A 12,493-nucleotide genomic window follows, 5' to 3' on the forward strand; every position below is an offset into this window, starting at 1 on the left:
TAATAATCTAATAGCAGCTGTTTGAATAAAGGTCTGTGTGGGGGGTGATGGGAGAGGGTGGTGGGGAGGGGCTCACAGGTCCTTTAGAGGTGGGAACTGCCAGAGATGAGGTGTGAAGAGACTCCCTGAGCAGAGTTCACACGTCTTTCATATTCCTGAAAGGTGAATTATACCTTCAATTCAAAAAACGCTGCAGGAAATATAAATAAAAAAGAAAACGCAGTGATGTGTGAATCATTTAGTCCCTAGATTTAATTAACACTACAAAACAATATATCAGATGTGGAAAGTGAGAAATTGAATTAGTTTTTGGAAAATATTTTGAATTTGATGCCAACATCATGTTCCAGTGAAGTTGGGACAGGGCCACAAAAGATTGGTGAAGTTGTGGAACACTAAACAGAACCTGGTGGTTGATTGGCAGCAGGTCAGTAACTTGACTGGGTATAAAGAGCATCTCAGAGAGGTGGAGTCTTTCAGGAGAAAAGATGAGGAGGGGTCACCACTCTGTGAAAGACTGCACAATACATGGAGTGTGACAATTCACGTATAATGTTTCTCAACAGAAAACAGCAAAGAACTTATGCTTTTCATCATCTAGAGTACATAATATCATTGAAAGACATTGATAGACATGCCAGCTAAGGTGGACTTTACAAATAGCACAACCGAGGACCTTTTTTTTCTGAGCTTAGCTCCCGCACTTTTGAGGATTTTGTTCTGGAGGCTGCCATCGAACTGTCCTTAACTCTCCAGTGGTAATGTAAAAAGGTTCCTAGTGAGCACGAGAAAGACGTGTAATGACTTCACGACTAATTTGATCAGCGATTTTAGTTGACCAAGTCGATTAACGTGAGATTGATCTGATTGACCACATTATTTTTCATGATGTTTTTATTTTTTTTAACTCCAGGTTGTTAGCTCCTCACTTGACTCCAAATTCCTTACTTCATCTTCTTATGTGGACTGTAATACACTGTAGTATGAGTATCTTAAACACTTCATGACTCCAGAGTTCAGGGAACTGCTCTGTAGACATCCAGACTGGAGATTCTGTTTTCTAGGAACCGGTATGATGACAGAGGTGTTGAAACAGGCAGGTGCAACACATTGGAGAGAGGAGAACTGATATAGGAGAGGAATGAATAGTCTACAGACCCAGGAGCCTTGTTTATAAAGATTAATACATATGGATTTGATAAATTTTCACGTGTGCCTGTTTTTTTGTACCGATTGATAAAACCACCTTTCGTCTTTCAAGGTCAACCTGAATTAATGCATGATCATGGGGCCTTTCTCTTTCCCAGCCTTTAAAGTATATTTATACATTTGTACACTTACAGTGGTTTAGTTGTTGTATGTATTTTCTTTGATGAACGAATAAATCAATAATTTTAGTACTCTTTTCGTTAAACCAGTGTGCATACTGTTAGTCTTACTCACTGTACTCTTTTCTTTCCTTTTTTACATTTCTTGCTGAAAACAATAATGTACAAATCAGAAGACGAGTGGAGTTGGGAAGCTTGTTCATGTGCTCTGAATAATTTGACCATGTGGTATAATCGATGAATTATCAGTTTCACTTCAAAGTTTGTATATTGAGTATATTTATTTTATACAGTATATTTAATGCTAAATTAAAGTTAATCTTAAAGTACATTTAAGCAACATTTCTCATGTTTGTAAAGTTAAAAAAAGAACTTTTCTTAAACATAGATTGAAATTCAAGTGTATCATAAATGAGGCCACAGCTGGAGCGGCTATCTTGAGTAAGTTTTTCAGCTTGTTTTGGGAACAGCAAATCTGCTGCAATATTTGAGACCTTGAGTCATGGTTAGTAAAGGTTGGGAGTCACCTCCAAATGGGGGGACATTTCATTTGTGGACAGTTGCTGTGGCTCTGCATTTGCGTTGGTCAGCTTTGACTGCCTTGGTCAGTTTAAACAGGAGGTTTATACCAAGGTCAATGCAGTTTGTGTTATTTTCTCAATGGCATCAAATTGTTTCTTTTAAATTTTGGTTTTTCATTGGTATTGATACTCTGCAGTTTGCAGTCCTGGCCATCTCTCTATAAATCTGATTAGGAAAACACCAAGTTGATCACTCTGCTTGTGTCTGTTAGTCTGTGGGGAATGTGGTCCATGAAGTTCTCAACTGCATGCACACAGATAAGTCAGCGGCCCATGTGTGGAATACTGGTCTATAGTGAGAAAATGCATTACCTTCTTCATTTTAAAAATGTCTGTGATGCTCATTTCAAGTAAAAAGTCTATAACTTAAAATGCTTAAAAACTTTTTTTGGAGACAAACGTCAATTTTTTTCATTTTCTCTTATAATTTGTTATTAACCAGTCTGTGTTTTTATTTATTTACTGGTTCTCCAGAATGATCTCCTGCTCCCAATGATGACCAAGTGCTTTCCAAGTGCCTTCCTGCACATACATGAGTAACATCCACAAACACACCAAGAGGCTGCTTAAAAAATTAAGGCTGAATGTGAGAATATGGCGCCCAGAAGCTCCAGTACTAAGAAAACCTCTGCTGATCTTCACATGAACTCACCTTGCAAACCAACACAGAAGACTACAGCCAGTAAAAGAGCTCACTCCTGCTCAGACTGTGGGAAGAGTTTTAGTCGACAGACTCATCTCCAACGACACCAGCGCAGTCACACAGGAGAGAAACCGTATCACTGCTCTGAGTGTGGGAAGAGTTTTACTACACATGGTTATCTCCAAATACACCAGCGCATTCACACAGGAGAGAAACCGTATCACTGCTTGGACTGTGGGAAGAGATTTCGTCGACAGAGTCATCTCCAAACACACCAGCTCATCCACACAGGAGAGAAACCGTATCACTGCTCAGAGTGTGGGAAGAGTTTTACTACACAGGGTTATCTCCAAATACACCAGCGCATTCACACAGGAGAGAAACCGTATCACTGCTCTGAGTGTGGGAAGAGATTTAGTCGACAGACTCATCTCCAACGACACCAGCGCAGTCACACAGGAGAGAAACCGTATCACTGCTCTGAGTGTGGGAAGAGTTTTACTACACAGGGTTATCTCCAAATACACCAGCGCATTCACACAGGAGAGAAACCGTATCACTGCTCTGAGTGTGGGAAGAGTTTTACTACACAGAGTCATTTCCAAATACACCAGCGCATTCACACAGGAGAGAAACCGTATCACTGCTCTGAGTGTGGGAAGAGTTTTACTACACAGGGTTATCTCCAAATACACCAGCGCATTCACACAGGAGAGAAACCGTATCACTGCTCTGAGTGTGGGAAGAGTTTTACTACACAGGGTTATCTCCAAATACACCAGCGCATTCACACAGGAGAGAAACCTCATCACTGCTTGGACTGTGGGAAGAGATTTCGTCGACAGAGTCATCTCCAAACACACCAGCTCATCCACACAGGAGAGAAACCGTATCACTGCTCAGAGTGTGGGAAGAGTTGTACTACACAGGGTTATCTCCAAATACACCAGCGCATTCACACAGGAGAGAAACCGTATCACTGCTCAGACTGTGGGAAGAGATTTAGTCGACAGACTCATCTCCAACGACACCAGCGCAGTCACACAGGAGAGAAACCGTATCACTGCTCTGAGTGTGGGAAGAGTTTTACTACACAGGGTTATCTCCGAATACACCAGCGCATTCACACAGGAGAGAAACCTTATCGCTGCTCTGAGTGTGGGAAGAGTTTTACTACACAGGGTTATCTCCGAATACACCAGCGCCTTCACACAGGAGAGAAACCGTATTACTGCTCTGAGTGTGGGAAGAGTTTTACTACACAGAATGGTCTCCAAATACACCAGCGCATTCACACAGGAGAGAAACCGTATTACTGCTCTGAGTGTGGGAAGAGTTTTACTACACAGAGTCATCTCCAAATACACCAGCGCATTCACACAGGAGAGAAACCATATCACTGCTCTGAGTGTGGGAAGAGTTTTACTACACAGGGTTATCTCCAAATACACCAGCGCATTCACACAGGAGAGAAACCTCATCACTGCTTGGACTGTGGGAAGAGATTTTGTCGACAGAGTCATCTCCAAATACACCAGCGCAGTCACACAGGAGAGAAACCGTATTACTGCTTTGAATGTGGAAAGACTTTTAGTGTAAGTGGTGCACTCAAGCGTCACCAGCAGATTCACACCTGAAAGAAACTGCATCATTGCTCAGATTGTGTGAGGAACTTCAGTCTCTCAAATTTTAAGACACATGCACCTTGTGATTTAAGTGGGTCTGACTGTTCACATTACAAGATGTATTTGAGCTTTGTATATCACTAGAAGAAATTTATATTCCGTGTGGAATTTAAATGCCAAACAAAGAACAGTGTAAGAAACTGGGCTGACATGGTCGGACTTTCTAGTTCTGGTAAGGACAGCATCCAGAAGAAGACGGTACATGTCTTAATTTGGTAATGTCTCAGTGATGGAGAGCTGTTCTAGTAATAATATTTATAGATATAGATAGATGTATAGATATTGATGTATACTGTATAAAGACAGAACAGGATTGGTCATGAAACTGTGGTATTTTTATTCATTTATCTAATTCAACTGAGAAAACCAGCCATTATGGGTGTGCTTTGTGTGCTTCTGGTGCTGGTCCCAAGCCCGGATAAATGGTGAGGGTTGCATCAGGAAGGCCAGCCAGCGTAAAACTTGTGCCAAAACTATCATGCGGATCACAAATATGATTGCCATACCGGATCGGTCGAGGCCCGGGTTAACAACGACCGCCTCCGGTGCTGTTGACCAGCAGGGTGCCGGTGGAAATTGGACTACTATAGGTCAAAGACCATCAAAGAGGAGAGGAGGAAGGCGGGTTAGAAGGCAGCGAGAGAGAAGGAAAGGCAGGAGTGTGGAGGTTAGAGTAGGGACTCTGAACATAGGGACAATGACTGGTAAAGGCAGAGAGCTTGCAGACATGATGGAGAGAAGGAAGGTAGATATTCTGTGTGTTCAGGAGACCAGATGGAAAGGAAGCAAGGCCAGGAACATTGGAGGTGGATTCAAACTGTTCTATCATTGTGTAGAGAGGAAGAGAAATGAAGTAGGGATAATCCTAAAGGAACAGCTTGGGAAAAGTGTTCTGGATGTAAAGAGAGTATCACACAGGATCATGAGCCTGAAGTTGGAGGTTGATGGTGTAATTTTGAATGTGGTCAGTTCATATGCACCACAGGTTGGTTGTCAGTTAGAGGAGAAAGAGGAATTTTGGAGTGAGATGGATGAAGTGTTAGATGGTGTCCCTAGAGAAGAGAGATTGGTGATTGGTGTAGACTTCAATGGACATGTTGGTGAAGGGAACAGAGGGGATGAAGAGGTGCTGGGTATGCATGTTGTGAAAGATAGAAATGCGGGAGGTCAGATGGTTGTAGATTTTGCAAAGAGAATGGAAATGGCTGTGGTGAACACGTATTTTCAGAAGAGGGAAGAACACAGGGTGACATACAAGAGTGGAGGGAGGTGCACACAGGTGGATTATATCCTTAGCATGAGATGCCACCTAAAGGAGATTGGAGATTGTAAAGTGGTGCCAGGGGAAAGTGTAGCAAGGCAGCATAGGGTGGTTGTCTGTAGAATGAGATTAGAAACAAAGAGGAGGAAGAGAGTGAAGACAGAGCCAAAGATTAGATGGTGGAAGCTGAAGGAGGAGGATGGTTGCAGGCGGTTCAGGGAAAAATTGCAACAGGCTCTTGGGGGCAGTGAGGAGCTACCTGAGGACTGGGAAACTACAGCTAAGGTGGTGAGAGAAACTGGCAAGAATGTGTTGGGTGTTTCGTCTGGTCAGAGGAAAGAAGACAAGGAAAGTTGGTGGTGGAATGAGGAAGTCCAGGAGAGTATTCAGTAGAAGAAGGCAGCTAAGAAAAAGTGGGATAACCAGAGAGATGAAGGAAGTAGGCAGGAGTACTGTGAGGCTAGTCGCATAGCGAAAAGAATGGTGGCAAAGGCAAAGGCTCAGGCCTATGATGAGCTGTATGAGAGGCTGGACAGTAAAGAAGGAGTAAAGGACTTGTATTGTTTGGCTAAATAGAGAGATTGAGCTGGAAAGGATGTAAAGCAGGTTAGGCTGATAAAGGATAGAGAGGGAAATGTACTAGTGAGTGAACAGAGAGTGATTGAGTAGATGGAAGGAGTACTTTGAAGAGCTAATGAATGAGAGGAGGACAACGGGGGGAGAGATAGTGGATCAGGAAGTGCAGAGAATTAGTAAGGTGGAAGTGAGGGCAGCTTTAAAAAGGATAAAGAATGGAAAGGCAGTTGGTCCAGATGATATACCTGTGGAGGTATGGAGATGTTTAGGAGAGAAGGCAGTGGACTTTTTAACCAGGTTGTTTAACAAAATCCTGGAGAGTGAGAAGATGCCTGATAAGTGGAGAAGCAGTGTATTGGTCCCCATTTTTAAGAACAAGGTTGATGTGCAGAGCTGTAGTAACTACAGAGGTATAAAGTTGATGAGCCACACCATGAAGGTATGGGAAAGAGTTGTTGAAGCAAGGCTAAGGCGAGAGGTTCAGATCAGTGAGCAGCAGTTTGGTTTCATGCCCAGAAAGAGCACCACAGATGCAATTTTTGCGTTGAGAGTGTTGGTAGAGAAGTACAGAGAAAGTCAGAAGGAGCTACGTTGTGTCTTTGTGGATCTAGAGAAGGCATATGATAGGGTGCCAAGACAGGAACTGTGGTACTGCATGATGAAGTATAGCACTGGAGAGGAGAGAAGAGAAATGAAGGTCAGTAGAGTTAAGACTGAATACATGTGTGTGAATGAGAGGGATGCAGGTGGAAAGGTGAAGATGCAAGGAGTAGAGGTCGTAAAGGTGGATGACTTCAAATATCTTGGGTCAACCATCCAGAGCAATGGACAGTGAAAAAAAGAGGTGAGGAAGAGGGTGCAGGCAGGATGGAGTGGGTAGAGACGGGTGTCAGGGCTGATGTAGATAGCAGCAAGAGTGAAAGGGAAGGTTTACAAGACAGTAGTGCGTCCTGCTATGATGTATGGTTTGGAGACTGTGGCTCTGTCTAAAAGACAGGAGGCTGAGCTGGAGGTGGCGGAGATGCTGAGATTTTCTTTGGGAGTGACAAGGATGGACAAGATTAGAAATGAGCAGATCAGAGGGACAGTGAAGGTGGAGCAGTTTGGAGATAAAGCCAGAGAGGCCAGGTTGAGATGGTTTGGACATGTGTTGAGGAGGAATAGTGGATATATTGGGCAAAGAATGTTGGAGATGGAGCTGCCGGGTAGAAGGAGAAGAGGTAGACCTCAGAGAACCTCAGAGAAGGTTTATGGATGTAGTGAAGGTGGACATGGAGATGGTTGGTGTGAAAGTAGAGGAGGCAAAGGATAGGGCAAGATGGAGGCAGATGATCCGCTGTGGCGACCCCTAAAGGGAGCAGCTGAAAGAAGAAGAAGAAGAAATAGGCCTGTAATTTTGACAATATGCTAACATCAAGATTTGGTTTCTTGATCAGGGGTTTGATAACTGCTAGTTTAAATGCTTTGGGTACATGGCCCAGACTAAGGGACATGTTTATTGTAGTTCAAATAGGGTTTATAATAGCTGGCAGTACTTTTGAGGGAATTGCATCGAGTATGCAGGTTGTGCAATTTGCAGAAGAGATCATCTTCTCTAGCTCCAGCTGTGGGAGGGGATAAAAGGTTTCCAGGCTCTTTTCTACAGCTGTGTTTTGTTCTATATCAGCCAAGTCAGATGACAGCCAAGCTGGATTTGAATTTGATACTGTGGGTTGAATTTGTTGTCTAATATTTTCAATTTTATTATTAAAGAAGTCCATAAAAACTTCACTGGTGAGAGTTGCTGGGATTTCTGGTTCAGCACCTGCCTGATTTTGTGTGATTTGGGAAATCACATTAAACAGAACTCTAGGATTATACTTATTATTCTCGATCAGTGAGGCCAGATATGCTGAGCGAGCTTCAGTGAGAGCATTTCTATACTCTATAAGGCCGTCCTTCCAGGCAGAGGGGAACACTTCCTGTTTGGTTTGTGGCCATTTCCACTCTAATTTCCGAGCTGTTTTGTTTTAAGGTCCAGGTTTTATCGTTGTACCACGGGGCTATTTCTGCTTTATTCTTTTTATTTTAAGTGGGGCCACATTTTCTAAAGTTTATCAAAAGGTATTTTCTAAATAATCAGTTAGTAAATCTAGTTCCATTGGGTCTGATGAGGTGAAAATGGCTGTTGATAGCTCTGGCAGATTTTCCATGAATTGTAGGGCAGTAAAGGGTTTTATTGAGCACTTTGTTGAATAACGAGGGGACGTGTGTGCATGTATGTATGTATGTATGTATGTATGTGTGTGTGTGTATGTATGTATGTATGTATATATATATATATATATATATATATATATATATATATATATATATATATATATATATATATATATATAATATTATATTGTGCCTAAGTCATAGCTCATATGAAACTAGGTAATGGTCGGAGATCGCTGTGGTTTGCGGTAGGATATTAAGCTTGTCTAAGTTAAGACCTAGTGTCAAAACTAAATCTAACGTATGACTACAGTCGTGTGTCGGCCCTGCTGCATTTTGGGTAAAACCAACAGAGTCTAGGATTGAGGTAAATGCCCTTTTTAATGGGTCGTCTACCTTCTCAAATTGAATATTAAAATCTCCTACAATTATTACTTTATCGTTGCACACAGCCAGGTTTGCAGCAAAGTCACTAAATTCTTTTATAAATTCAGAGTCGCCCCCTAGTGGTCAGTAAATGTTAAATAATGAAAACATCTTTTTTGTGACCGGATTTGTAACGTGAATGGAAAGTACCTCAAAGGATTTAAAAGTGTCGCAATGTTTCTAACTGATATTGAGAGTATTTTGGTATATTATACAGACTCCACCTCCCTTGCCTGATAATCTTGGCCTATGTGCATAATTATAGCCTGCAGGCGTGGCTTCATTTAAAGCTGAATATTCATCTGGTCTAATCCGTTTCAGTAAGACAGAAAATGTCTAATTTATGATCGCTTATAATTTCATTTACGACGACTGCTTTCGAGTTTAGTGATCTTATATTAAGTAGTCCAAGTTTTAGATCTAAGCTGTTAGTGCTATTATCAGAACATGGATATATGTTGATTAGGTTTTTTAAACGGACTGATTGAGTTTTTCTATGATTTATATTTAGCTTTAATTCGGGGCAAAGACAGTCTCAATAAGGTTAATCTTGGGTGACGCCTCAAGGCGGATCGCAGATGGTCAGTTTAGCCTGTCTGTCTGCGGCCTGGTCCCGGCTCTGGACTGTCAGCAGCTGTTTACACTACTCTGCCGACTAACTAAGAGACTATGAGCTGTGCTGCACGAAAGTAAGGCAGCACCCTCCCGCGTGGGGTGGACACCATCCCTACCTATAAAACCAGGCTTGCCCTCAAAACGCAACCAATTATCTATAAAGCCCACTTGATTTTCGGTACACCACCTGGACATCCAGCAGTTTAACGTCGAAAGCCTGCTGTAGGCTTCAGTACCGTGCCGCATTGGGATGGGGCTAGAGCAGATTACGGCATCGGACATCGTCTGGGCCTGTTTAATCACCTCTCTAATATTAGCCATGGTTACCTCAGACTGCCGCAGACGGATATCATTGGCCCCTACATGAATAAGTATCCTTGAATATATCTTATCAGCTAATCTAAGGTTGCCAATAATGTCCAGCGCTCTGGCTCCTGATAAACATCTAACAGTTACTGCTGGCGCCCCTAAAGGAGTAGCTAACTTCACATGTCGAACAATCAAGTCTCCTATGACCAGAGTGCTTTTAACAGGCTCCACAGTGGGTGCTTCACTGAGCGGGGCAAACCTGTTTGACACGCGAATCGGAGGAGCGTGGTGTTCCAGTGGTTTAGCTTTGGCCTCAGCATTAACATTAGCCTTAGGCTAGACCGCCGAGTCGTCACCCATTCACCCGCTGTGAGGGCTCTGACGCCGGAGTCGAGGGGGTGCTAACTCTCCCTAAGGCACCCGGAGCTGCTAACGCTGAGTCTTGCTGCCTGTCCTTTAATAACCCCCGGATGCGCACCTCATACTGGTCCACTTTCTCCACCAGAGAGCTAACTAGCTGGCACTTAGCACAAACACAGCCACTATTGCTATTGCTAGAGGTGGAAAAGGGGGTTAAACTAAACAGGCCACACTCCGAGCAGACGAAACATCCAGCAGAAGCCATGATATTTCAGCTACTTACCGGTTTTGGTTGACTTAGAAGCTAATAGCACAAAAACGTTGCCGCAGTGACACGGCGATGCTCTCAGTCGCTCGTAGTGACGCGCTCTCAGTCGCTCGCACTTGGCCTGACGATACCTGCCAGCTGCCTCTGGTGTCCCACAGACCAACCATGCCCGGTAAGACTCCTTCTTCAGCTTGACAGTATCTCTCACCTAGGGTGTCCACCACAGAGTTTGAGGATTACCGCCCCGACAGGCACCAACTACCTTACAGCCACAGCTACAGTCAGCCGCTTCAACAATGGAGGAGCGGAACATGGCCCGTTCTGAGTCAATGTCCCCCACCTCCCCCGATATCTGGTCAAAGTTCTGATGGAGGTGTGAGTTGAAGATCAATCTGACAGGTTCTTCTGCCAGGCGTTCCCAGCAAACCCTCACTATACGTTTGGGCTTGCCTGGTCTGACCGGCATCTTCCCCCACCACGTGATCCAACTCAACACCAGGTGGTGATCAGTTGACAGCTCAACTCCTCTCTTTACCTGAGTGTCCAAAACACATGTACAAACAGACAGAATAAAACTAATTTCCTCTCCCTGCTTTTTTTCCGAGTATACAATCGTCCACATATCTGGCCGGACACTGAAGGACGACTCACTGTCGAGCCCTCCTGCTACCCACTTCAGACCAGCTGCCCATGCCCCAGCTATCACCACCTGCTTTGGACTAGCTGCCCACCCTACATTTGATGTTCTCATAGACTCCTAGCTATTCCTACTACCAATACTGCTGATATTAATATTAGTAGTATAATCAATTGTAGGTAGTTTGACTAGAGGAGGATGGGTCCTCCCAAGGTTTCTCAAGATTTGATTTGAAGTGATCTGTGGCTTCAGTTGTTGCCAAGGCAAAAACCCAGGTGTGGGAGGAGTTTGGTGAAACCTTGGAAAGTGACTGTAGTGTTTTTATTCTACGGTAGCATACCTGCTGCCACCACCTTTGTTAAACCAGTAAGGTCTGGCAAAACTAAGTGTTCACAGGATTAAGACCACACCTTGCAACATAAACTTATTATTTAATATATTATTTAGATTTTATTCACACAATATAATCCGATGCAAATGGCTGGATAAAAATACTGTTACTATTTGGGAGGACAACCACCAGAAGCTGTAATCTAAAATAAGCCAAGAACAATGCAAAACAAAGAAACAAACAAATAAAAATCATAAACCTCAATACTTTACAATACAAATCTACACAGCACGCTCCACAACACAGCCTTAAAACAATACCACACACTATACACCATACCACAATTTACAGCTTCCCATGTATCATGCCCCCCATATAGCCAGTACTACAAACAGGGTACCCACTGAATTTAAGGACAAAGATACAGATACACAGTTACACCAGGGTTGAAAGGATTTAAAAAGGCAAAATCTCTAAGAAGAGGTGGCACTAGCCTACAATTAATAATATCTCTAATATTATAAGCTCATCAGTTAAAACTTATACTCCTTTATTAATTTAAGAAAACACACCAAAATAAATCACTAAGTAAAATGTCTAAAAAGGAGCAAACTGACCAAGCATTTAGTTGTCCTTTAATAACCCCGCAGCCTTGACCAGCATCACACGTGGCCTGGCAATCGCCCCAGGCCACTCTTTCAGAGCAGCAGTGAGTCACACCAGCAACTCTTCAGTGCTATCTTTGCTTCAATCAGTGTGGCCAATGGCCTTTTCCATCTCCGTGGTCGTCTTCACAGCCATCAAACGCCACTACTGCCAGCAATTCGCTCCAATAGCTTCCAACCGCCGCATGCAAACAAACACACTGCTGCCTCCCCTATCCACAGAGGAAGTCCCCCATTTTATAGTGTCCATGCTACCTGCACGCACCACGCCGGAGATCCACCCCGCCTCCCAACTCACTCCCATGCCCATTTGTGTGATCATTACATGACTATGTAAGTCGGCTCCGAAAATATTCTGGCAAAGCGTCAGGCGAAGGGGAAAGCAGTGTGCCACTAGCACTGTATATATTGGAGATGGTGTGCTGTTGACTTCGACTGGAGACATCATTGGGCGGTGGAAGGAATACTTTGAGGACCTTCTCAATCCCACCGACATGTTCTCCAGTGAGGAGGCAGAGTCTAGGGACACAGGAATAGGCTTGTCTATTACTGAGACCGGAAGTCGCTAAGGTAGTTTAAAAAGCTCCTTGGTGGCAGGGCTCTAGGGGT

The 12,493-nt window shown here is 43.4% G+C and overlaps 1 pseudogene; it reads left to right on the top strand.

Moving 5' to 3' along the window:
* Nucleotides 1-12,493, top strand: part of LOC108414705 — a 35,176-nt pseudogene that overhangs the window by 334 nt on the left and 22,349 nt on the right.

Source organism: Pygocentrus nattereri, chromosome 2 (genome assembly GCF_015220715.1).
Source record: "Pygocentrus nattereri isolate fPygNat1 chromosome 2, fPygNat1.pri, whole genome shotgun sequence".
NCBI classification, from domain to species: domain Eukaryota; kingdom Metazoa; phylum Chordata; class Actinopteri; order Characiformes; family Serrasalmidae; genus Pygocentrus; species Pygocentrus nattereri.